General features: G+C 30.7%; 1 long non-coding RNA gene across 1 annotated transcript; it reads left to right on the plus strand.

Annotated features, from left to right (window-relative positions):
* Positions 1-7,950: 7,950 nt before the first annotated feature.
* LOC139518512 (uncharacterized) lies at positions 7,951-9,020 on the plus strand. The gene is made up of 2 exons (XR_011663386.1): positions 7,951-8,288; positions 8,668-9,020. It is a non-coding gene; the product is annotated as an uncharacterized lncRNA (long non-coding RNA).
* Positions 9,021-11,080: the final 2,060 nt, after the last annotated feature.

The raw sequence follows: 11,080 nt of genomic DNA on the forward strand, positions 1-11,080 counted from the left end.
TTTTAGTTTTGTTAATTATAGATATAGGAATATGTTACAATTTATAAAAGTAAACCATTGTAGGTAAAGGTACGGTCTTCAACACAGAGCCTTGGCTCTCACCGAACAGCAAGCTATAAAGGGCCCCAAAAATTACTAGTGTTAAACCATTCAAACAGGAAAACCAACGGTCTAATCTATATAAAAACGAGAAACAAGAAACACTTATGAACCACATATGTTTGTTTTTGCCATGAAAATGTAGTTGTTGTCTGACATACATGAAATGCATTTCACAGACCTTTTAAAAAATGATTTAAAAATCAAAGTAGAAATGAACAGCAAGAAAGCATCCACCATATTTTAAAAACAGCATCTATAACTTGCATCTATAACTTACACGACATAATTGTTACATCCAAAAAAGAAAGATATCTTCATTACAGCAGGGACTAAAACTACAACTATGTTATGTTCTGTCAGTTTCTGGACCATGTATTGTATGCCAGATTGTATTATCTGTCCCATTTAGTTTCTTGGAAGTGTATTGGTTGCCATTACAATTTTATCTCTTCAATTTCTTGACCAAACAATGCCATTTATATTTTATTTCCTTTCAGCTTCTGGACAATTTATGAAAATAAGGAGATGTAGTAGGATTGCCAATGAGACAACTTTCCTACACAGTTCAAATAAACTGGATGTATTAAGCAATAATATGCAACCATACGGAAAGACCCATACTCTATAAAATAAAATTAAGAATGGAAATTGGGGAATATGTGAAAACAATCTGACCAAAGAGCAGACAACAGCCGAAGGTCACCAATCGGTCTTCAATGCAGAGGAAAAATCTCGCACCTGAAAATGGTACTCAGCTGGCCCTAAAAATAAATTGTGTACTAGCTCAGTGAAAATGGAATTTCCACTAAACTCTAAAACATTTAAATGAAAATATGTTGAAATTTAAAAAGAATCAATATATATAAGACTAACAAAGGTCATAGGCTCCTGATTTGGGTCAGACGCAAACATGCGGCAGTGTTAAACATGTTTTGTGAGATCTCAACCCTCCCCCTATACCTTTAGTCAATGTAGAATAAGAAACACTTATCAATACGCACAGTAAAACTCAGTTTAAAAGAAGCCAAAATAGGTAACAAATGAAACTAAGCAAAATGACAATGATACATAAATTATCAAAAGACTACTAGCAGTTACTGATATGCCAATTCCAGACCTCAATTAAACAGATTGAAGGATTATGTCTTCATCATATGAAAAACATGTACAATTTTGTAAATGTTCTAACATGAAAAATGTGAAAAATTCAAACGAGAAAAGGAATGTCCTTAATTTATAATAAACCAATGTATGATAAAAAAAAAATGGACGAACACTGAACTACATGCTCCTTACTTAGGCATATAAAGTATGTTGCAGTGTCTAACTTGTTACCCCCTAACCTAAGACCGTAATGAAACATGGCATGTCTCTCACAATTAAAAAAAAAACTGATTATTTTAGAATATAGTGTCCTACACCACCAGCAAAAGGACACATTCTACAGCATACACACAGCACGAGCAACAAACCCTGCAATCAATATAAAAAAGGGATATATGGTATAATTGATAAAAAAAACATGTGATGTGGGAGAATTACCAACGAGAAAACCATCAACCAGAGATAAAAGGAAGTGGATGTAGGCAAATTCATACAACCACACCGCCTCGGACAATGAGGAAAACCCACACTGTATAGTCATTTAAAAAAAAAAAGAACATGACAAATTTGATAAAAATCCAACGTTAAAAAACCGAGGCCCATATTTACAAAAAAACAATTTACGAAGAAACAAATACAACAGACATCAACTGTAGATTCTACTGTTTGGATTAACTATTTTAGTTTCTGGACCACAAAATGTATGCCATTTTTAGTTTACGTCGGTGCAGTTTTTGGATCATATGATCTTTGCAATTATTATATAATGTCCATTCAGCTTCTGGACAATACAATGTTTGCCATTACTTATATATATCCCTCCAGTTCCGAACCATATTAAGATTGCCATTGCTGTACTATCTTTCTTCAGTTTCTAGAATATGTTATGTTTACCATCACTATATTATGTCCCTACATTTTCTGGACATTATAATGTTTCAATGTTTTGTCATTAATACTAAGGCACGTCCTTCAGTTCCTGGACTATATTATGATTGCAATTGCTATATTATGTCCTCTCACTTTCTGGACCATATGATATTTACCATCACAATGTAATGTCCCTATAGTTTCTGGACCATATACTATTAAAGTTTTCCTATTACTATGTTATGTCCTTACAGTTTCTGGACCAAATAATATTTTGCAATTACTACATTATGTCCCTACATTTTCAGGAACATATAATGTTTTGCCATTACTACGTTATGTCCCTACATTTTCAGGAACATATAATGTTTGGTAATTACAAAGGTATGTCCCTTCAGTCTCTGGACTATATAATGTTTTATAATTACAATTTCTGTCCGATAAGTTTTTTTTTATCATATATTGTTTGCCATTTCTGTCCCATTGCATATTATGTCTCTTTTTTGTTTGTTTTACACGTAATGAAATTGTATGCTACTGTCATATGAATAAGAGCTTTAGCTATATATAAAACCAGGATTAATCCATCATTTTCTACATAAGGAAATATCTGTACCAATACCGGAATATGACAGTTGTTTTCCATCCGATTGATGTGTTTGATCTTTTGATTTTGCCATTTAGTAAGGGAATTTCTGTTTTGAATTTTCACTGGAAGTCGTTTTTTTGTTTTGTTATTTTACTTTTTAGTTTTTTATAGACTTCTCTTTAGTAAATATTGATATAAATTTCACTTTTTATTCTATGCTTTTAATTTGAAAACCATATATTCATTGCAATACCGACAAAGTATGGTTAACAAAAGCCAATTCCACTCTGATTACTTGGGACATTTTGAAACACATTTCAGATTTGATAAAAGAGGCGATGTAATGCGCAAAGTATTACTAATAAATGTCATCAAGTCAATTGTATTGTTACATATTATTTACAGCAATTATTTAAACAGAAATATTTAATTTTTTATGAATGTTGTTTTCTCTTAAATTAAAATTTAAAGTAATTTATATTTATTCTAGCGTCATAAAATGCAAAATTGTTCGTCATCAAATATAAATTGTGCGTATTTTTGAAAAGAAAATTACTTTTTCTCAGCTTTTAATGACAATTCATCAAGTATAAGGAAATTACCACATTCATGCAATATCTCTTTTTTTCATTTTACAATATCAAACATGATGTATAATACTAAGATGATGTGATGTTTGCCATTACCATTGTATGTTCCTTCAGTGACTGCACCATGAAATATTTGCCATCGTGCTTTGTTTAGTTTAAACATATTTTATTTACTCAAAGTAAAATGGATTGGACACAAGTAAGCCATACTTATGAAGTCCTGTCCGAATGACAATAATTTACAATACAATTTAATATGAGCATGCAATATCAAAATAAACAATATTTTACGAGTCTATCAATTGAGAAAAAAAAATGAAACAGAAATATATGTAAAAAATGAAAACGATAATGATGATGATAATGATGACGTGGATGTACTGTAAATACATTTTTCTACATAACAAGAAATCTCTGAGACCTTTTGATAAATTCACGTTTTGATCATATGAGAGATTCGGATTACCAGATGTAAGTAACTTATCGTGCTTTGTATGTCCCTCCAATTTGTGGACTATATAATGTTTGCTGTTAATATTTAAGGTCCTTTCAGTTTCTGGACTATATAATCGTCGCCATTACTATTTTGTGTCCATTCAGCTTCTGGTCCAAATAATATTTCCATATATCTAGGTGCTTTCAGTTTCTGAGACTATATAAAGTTTGCCTTTACCATTTTATATCCTCAAGTTTCTGGACTATATAATGTTAGCCATTACTATTTTGGTCCCTTCAGTTTCTGTTCTTTATAATATGTGCCATTAATTTGTCATGTCCGTTAAGTTCCAGGACCATATAATGATTCCCATTACTATTTAATGTCTCTTCAGTTATTGGACCATATATTGTTTGCGATTACTATAATATGCCCCTTCACGATATTTTGCCATTACGTTTTTATGTCCCTTCCGTTTTTGGACCATATAATTTGTGCCATTACTTTCCATGTCCCTTCAGTTTCAAGACCACATAATGTTTGCCAATACTAGATTGTGTCCCTTCAGGTTCTGAAACATTTAATGTTTGCAATTAAATTGTGTAAGTCCCTTCCGTTTACGGACCATATAATCTTTTGTCATTACTATTGTATGTCCTTTCAGTTTCTGTGACATATAATTTTTATCATTACTATTTAATACTCTGTAAGGTTCTGAACCATATGTTTTTCATTACTGTTTCTATCCGTTAAGTTTTTGTATCATAATAGTTTACCATTTCTGTCCCTTTACCTATTATGTCTACTTGTTTTGTTCACACACTGATGTTATTATGAGGTGCATACAAGTGAGAGGTTTATTTACCTTTAACCTCAGGGTTAAATCAATATTTTCTACACAAGGAAATGCCTGTACCAAGGCAGGAATACGACAATTGTTTTCCATTCGTTTGATGTTTTTTGGCTTTATATTTTTGCCATTTTATGAGGGACTTTTTGAATTTTCCACGGAGTTAGGTATTTTTGTTATTTAACTCTTATGTTTTATACTAGTTTTTATATTAGTATATATTTCACTACTAATGTTATCCATTTAATTTGTAGACCATTTATTCATTGCAATAACATATATCGACTAAGTATGGTTAAAATGGGGCAATTCCACTCTTAATTACTTTTGACATTTTTAAACAAACTTCAGATGTTGATGAAACAGGCGTTGGTATGCTACAAATATTTATAATAATAATCCTCAAGCTAATCTGACATTTGTATTATTACATACTTTTTAACAGTAATTATTCATACAGAAATACTTTTGTTTTAATAAATGTTGTTTTCTCAAAAATTGAAATTGAAGTCAATTATGTTTTACTCTAACGTCATAGAATATAATATTGTTCGTCATAAAATGTTTAATGAACGTATTTTTGAAATAAAAAACACTTTTTCTCAAACTTTTTTACAGTTCATTTAGTTAGCCATTGATCTTATTTATGCAGTATCTAATGTTCTTTTTCTTTATACCATATCATTGATATTTTACAAGATAAATAAAGGCAACAGTAGTATACCGCTGTTTGAAATTCATAAATCTATTGAGAATAAAACAAATCCGGATTACAAACTAAAACTGAGGAAAACACATCAAATATAAGAGGAGAACTACGACACAGCAGAAACACTTAAATGTAACACACACAGAATCGAACTATAATATAACAATGGCCATTTTCCTGACTTGGTACAGGACATTTTAAGAAAAAAAAATGATGGGTGGAACCTGGTTTTGTGGCTAGCTAAACCTCGCACTTGTATGGCAATGTTAAATATAACACTAAAATGACACCAATACATGACAGGAATACAGTACACATAGATGCAAGAACATTCAGGACAGAGAATTATGCAAATAATACAATACAATATAGTACATCTCGACAACGAAACAACAGAAACACTGAAGTGAACAAAAAATAAACTACGATGCAACACACACAGAAAAAAACTATACGATAACAATTGTCATTTTCCTGACTTGGTACAGGACATTTTTGGGGGGGGGAAATGGTGGGTTGAACCTGGTTTTGCGGCTAGCCAAACCTAGCGCTTTTATGAAAATGTTAAATATAACATTAAAATGACAACATTACATAACAGGACTACAGTAGAAATAAATGCAAGAACATCCAGGACAAAGAAATACACAAGTAAACATTACAATAGGACATTTCGACATGCTAATAGTTATCAATCGGTACCATGCTTATAATTCAATACACCATACATGCGTTTCGTCTACACAAAACTCGCCAGTGACGCTCAGATCAAAATAGTAAAGAAAGCAAAACAAGTAGAAAGTTGAAGATCATTGGTGACCCACAATTATAAAAAGTGGTGCCAAATACGGCTAAGACTCCAATAATGGGGATCATACAATGCATGTCATTTCTATTGTATGTCTTTTCAGTTTCTGCAACAAATTGTGTTTGACATTATTAATCCAGGTCCCTTTACTTACTGGACTTTATCATGTTTTTCTGTTTCTATTTTGTCTCCCTTCAGTTTCAATACCATATATTGTTTTCCCATTACTATTTTATCTCCCTTCAGTTTCCGGTCCATAAATGTTATCCATTAGTATTTTAGGACCTTTCAGTTTCTTGGCTTTTATCAATTATATGGTCATTTGTATAAATTTCCTGTTACAAAACTTTGAATTTTTCGAAAAACTAAGGATTTCCTAATCCCAGGAATAGATTACCTTAGCCGTATTTGCCACAACTTTTTAGAATTTTGGGTCTTCAATGCTCTTCAACTTTGTACTTGTTTGGCTTTATAACTTTTTGATCTGAGCGTCACTGATGAGTCTTATGTAGACAAAACGCGTGTCTGGCGTATAAAATTATAATCCTGGTACCTTTGATAACTATTTAATGCTTTCCATTACTGTTTTATGTCCCTCCAGTTTGTGGACTATATATATTGTTTTGTCATTACAGTAAGTTGTTCTTTCAATTGGAGGTCTAGTGAACCCTGTCTGACGAACATGAAGTCCGACCTTGCAAGGAACCCAATTACCTGTTTTATAGTTATATTAATCAACATTGGTGGGAACTTGACATGACAAAACAACTATTAGTATGAATAAAATTCAGGAGTCGCTGAACCATGAAAATGAGGTCAATAAAAAGAATATACGACAGACGAAAACTTTGTCACATAGGGTATAAGTATGCAAGGTATGAAACATTCATATTTTTTACTCTTTGAAATATAAAGCTTCTGACAATCAGTTGACGCCAATGATGGATTGTAAAACCTATGTCTTGTATTCTCGTAATTGCAACTCGAGCAATATATTCTATGATAGTGTTTACTGTTTGGAAATGAGACAATTTTTTTTAAAACTTAGCATTGTAAGGAGTATTGGAAACACAGGCACTTTAGTAATAACAATCAACAAACTTATAGAGCTGCTGTCCATAAGCCAAATGCTATGTCAACACACTGGACACAGTACACATTACTTAATAGAGAAAGTGAACTGCAGTTTCTTCTAGAGTCCCCACGGGAAAAAGATAACGTAAGCTGTATTTGGCAAAATCTTTCGAAATTTTCCATCACTAAACATTGAATAGTGAAAGATGTAGTGATATTTTTCTAATGGGGATGTATGATTAAAAAATCATGCCATGTCATTTTTCGTTGCAGATTTTGTTCTCTTAGCACAATATCATATGCAAATTTGAATTCGCATCTTGTTTCGGAATAAGAAATATGATGATATTTTTGTTGAGTTATTTTATGCATTTGAGTAACCTTAGACATGTATAGTATTCTTTTGTATTATAAGTCTCTGGAATCATAAAATAGTTCATATATAAAATTGAGATAAAAATAAAATAAAAACTGTGATAACCGCCAACACATTTATCCTAGTCATACCAGAGACATACACAAGCAACGAAAGATAACTCAAGCTTTCAATGCACTTTAGTGAAAACCTCTACATATTTTTTTAACTAAGGAGATCAGGTATGAACACTGACACTAAGTCAAGTAAATAATATGAAAATAAATACATATATAATGTAATTTTATTATTCTTTTATTCACAATATATATGTGGTTTTAAGCTTGATTCTGACCAATGCTTAGCCTTATATTCCAAATGTATATGTATATATATGCCGCTATTATTGTTGTTATTACCAATTATGTAAATCAATTGTAACTGGTTTTATGCCCTTTATGTGGTAGAGTGGATTTTCTGCCATTTACCCTGGATGCATTGATTATATTATATGTACTAATTCTAAATATCTCTTGCAGATGATTTATTGAAGTAGGTGATTCGTTTGCAATCTACTTGTGATTAGGTCTTATTTTATTGGTCATTGGTGGTCTTGTGATATATTAGAGAGGGAATTCAAATTAAATGGCTGGTCAATTTTGGTCTTTGTTTACAAAAGTTTAAATAGTTTAATTATTTAGTATCCAGTCTTTGTAGTTACTTTTCATATAAGGATTGAATCATTCAGTGATATTGGATACATTTATATTCAGTCAGGAACCACAAATATAGCATATTTTGGTAAGTTACATTTATTTACATTGAGAGCCTTTGTTCTGACAGATGGATGAAGTATGAATCCTGATTATGATATTTCATTAACATGCAAGGTAAAAGTAAGTTTCCCCAATGTCCAAGTGAGTGTGAGATTTTAGTTTGAGAGATGATTATGTGATTTGCTTGTTTTGAGAGCTTTTGTGTATTCGCTGTACGGGTGAGTTTGATTTATTTTAACAGTGACCTTGACCTATGTATAGTATGGTATTGTCAATAATGACGTAGACATTTAAAGGTAAACAAGTTGGATGATATTATGTTTGTTTATAAATGAAAGTACCTTTTTGTAAAGATTTATTTGATTAATAGAATCTTGTATTTATAATTATATTATTGATTTCAGATAATGATATTATGTATTGACCATAGATCCATGATATATTGATCTGTATAAGGACACTAGGATAGAAGTTAAATAGTGTAGCTGTTGATGTTATATATTGTACAAACTCAGTTCCACAAATTGGTGAGTTTACTTAACTGTGTAAATTGATTGCATTTGTATTTTATTTATGTTTACCTGTATAACTTGACTATGACAGATATTTCATTGTCACTTTGGAAATATTACACTGGGATTATCTTCCCTGATTATGAACATTCAAGCTAGATTCACATGAAGTTCAATATTTATGTTTACATTGATGATAAATGATAATTCATTTATATTATATTATAAAGACATTATATACGAAACTCAAATTATCTGTAATGATAATTTGCACGAAGTTATTGTTTATTGTTTGTAAATTTACATTTTGATATTTTCAAACCGTATACCGTTTGTATAGAATTTATGATGTTTGTATGTATTCAGTCAGATCGATTGAGAGAAACGGTTATGAGTTTAAAGGTTAAAATATAGGATGTTTTAACTATATAAGAACATGTGAACTGAAATGATAATAGAAATGTAATAGACTAGTATTTTAAGCTATTGAATTGTATCGTTTATTTGATTATCTTTACCATTGTTTATTTGTTATTCCAGGGTTAGTGTATGTAATTGTAAGATGAATGTATGTGATGTACAATTGACGAATAAAGAACCCTATCACTCAGAAAACTTAGTTGTACTTGGTGAAACAGAAAATTAGACTTTTACATTTATGGGCCCTGTAATTTGGGAAATCAAAATATTCTATTCTATTCTATATAAAAGCTTTCATTATAAAAAAAAATCATTCCTTTTCGGTTGTTAAAACATAGAGGGGGCAAGGGGTTTAGCTGTTATGCTGTTATGGGGCATTTTAATTCTTTGTTATCTTTTATTCTGAAAATATATTTGCTGTTAGCTGTTATTGACTTATTCTTTGTTAGCTGTTATTGGGCTTTTAAATTTTTTGTTATCTGTTATTGTGATAATGTATTTGCTGTTAACTGTTATCGAAAATTGGAATGTTAGCATTTTTTCGACAGCCACGAACGAACATATAAAATTAGAACAATTCTTAATATGACAAAAGGAAAACATATGGCCAGGAATATCTGACAAGGATCTCAATTAAGGACTAGGTCCTTGCAACCAGTTAACCTTTTATATTATATGGTACATAGACTCAGCTCTTTTCATAGCAGAACCAAATACATTGTGTACAATGAAAGTTCCCACCATGTACTGGGTCCAAGGCCGAAGCTGCACATAACTCATTACAAACAAAGATTTATTTCGTCTTCAAGCCATCGTTCCACTACTAAAGTATGTATTCTACTTATTAGTAGACTTGGTACAATCAAAAACCTGATAAAAAATTGTTCAAATAAGGCCTATGAAAATAGAGGAATAAATTACTTTTGGAGTGTCAAAATTGGTTCGAGATACTTGATAAATTGCATGCTTATAATTGGGGCTTTTGATTTTTCTACCCTATATACAACTTGGCCTATTAGTCTTATTCAGAAAAAATCACACACCTCATTAAATGGGCATTTAAAAAAGTCAGAATGCGAATATATATATTAAAACTCTTTTAGGTCATTTTTTTGTAGCAACAAACACAAGAACTATGTCAATGGGACCTTCCTTGATACCATAACTGCCCTTGAATTTTTACTAGATATCTTTTTTGTCTCTTTGACATATTCCTCATTTTCATTCTCAATTTTATTACTCACTATTTAAATTACAAGCATGTGTGAGTTTCTATAATTGTACAAAAAAAAATGCTGAAAAAAAGTATACTATAACAAATAAATAGCTACGCCATAAGCACATGATACGCCCGTCACCTTTTTGAAATATTCAAGAACTTCTCAATGTCATATCAGATATTTATAAAAATCAATATATATCATGTATATAAACAATACACCAAAGTTTCATGAGAACTGCTGAAAACATTTATGAGTTATTGTCCGAAAACTGGAAAATACCGTCTGTTTTAATGAATCAACCCCTTAACTGAATAACATAAAATCGAAGAAAAAAAATAAAAAAATAAAAAGGTTGCTTACAACAATAGATATAAATAATTCAGAAAAATTTCATGAGAACTGCTGAACACGTTTTTGTGTTAATGTCTGAAAACTAGAAAATCCCTTAACTCGGAAACGTAAAATCTAAAATTTATAAAAATTGAAAGGGAGCTCATGACAATAGATATAAACAATTCACCAAAATTCCTTGCAATTTTGTGAAAGGATTTTTGAGATATTATCAGAAAACTGAAAAAAAAACCACCATTTTTATTGAATAAAACCCCATTACTCAGAAACTTAAAATCTAAAATTTATAAAAAAAAAAACGATAGGGAGCT

Source organism: Mytilus edulis, chromosome 4, assembly GCF_963676685.1.
Source record: "Mytilus edulis chromosome 4, xbMytEdul2.2, whole genome shotgun sequence".
Lineage (NCBI taxonomy): Eukaryota > Metazoa > Mollusca > Bivalvia > Mytilida > Mytilidae > Mytilus > Mytilus edulis.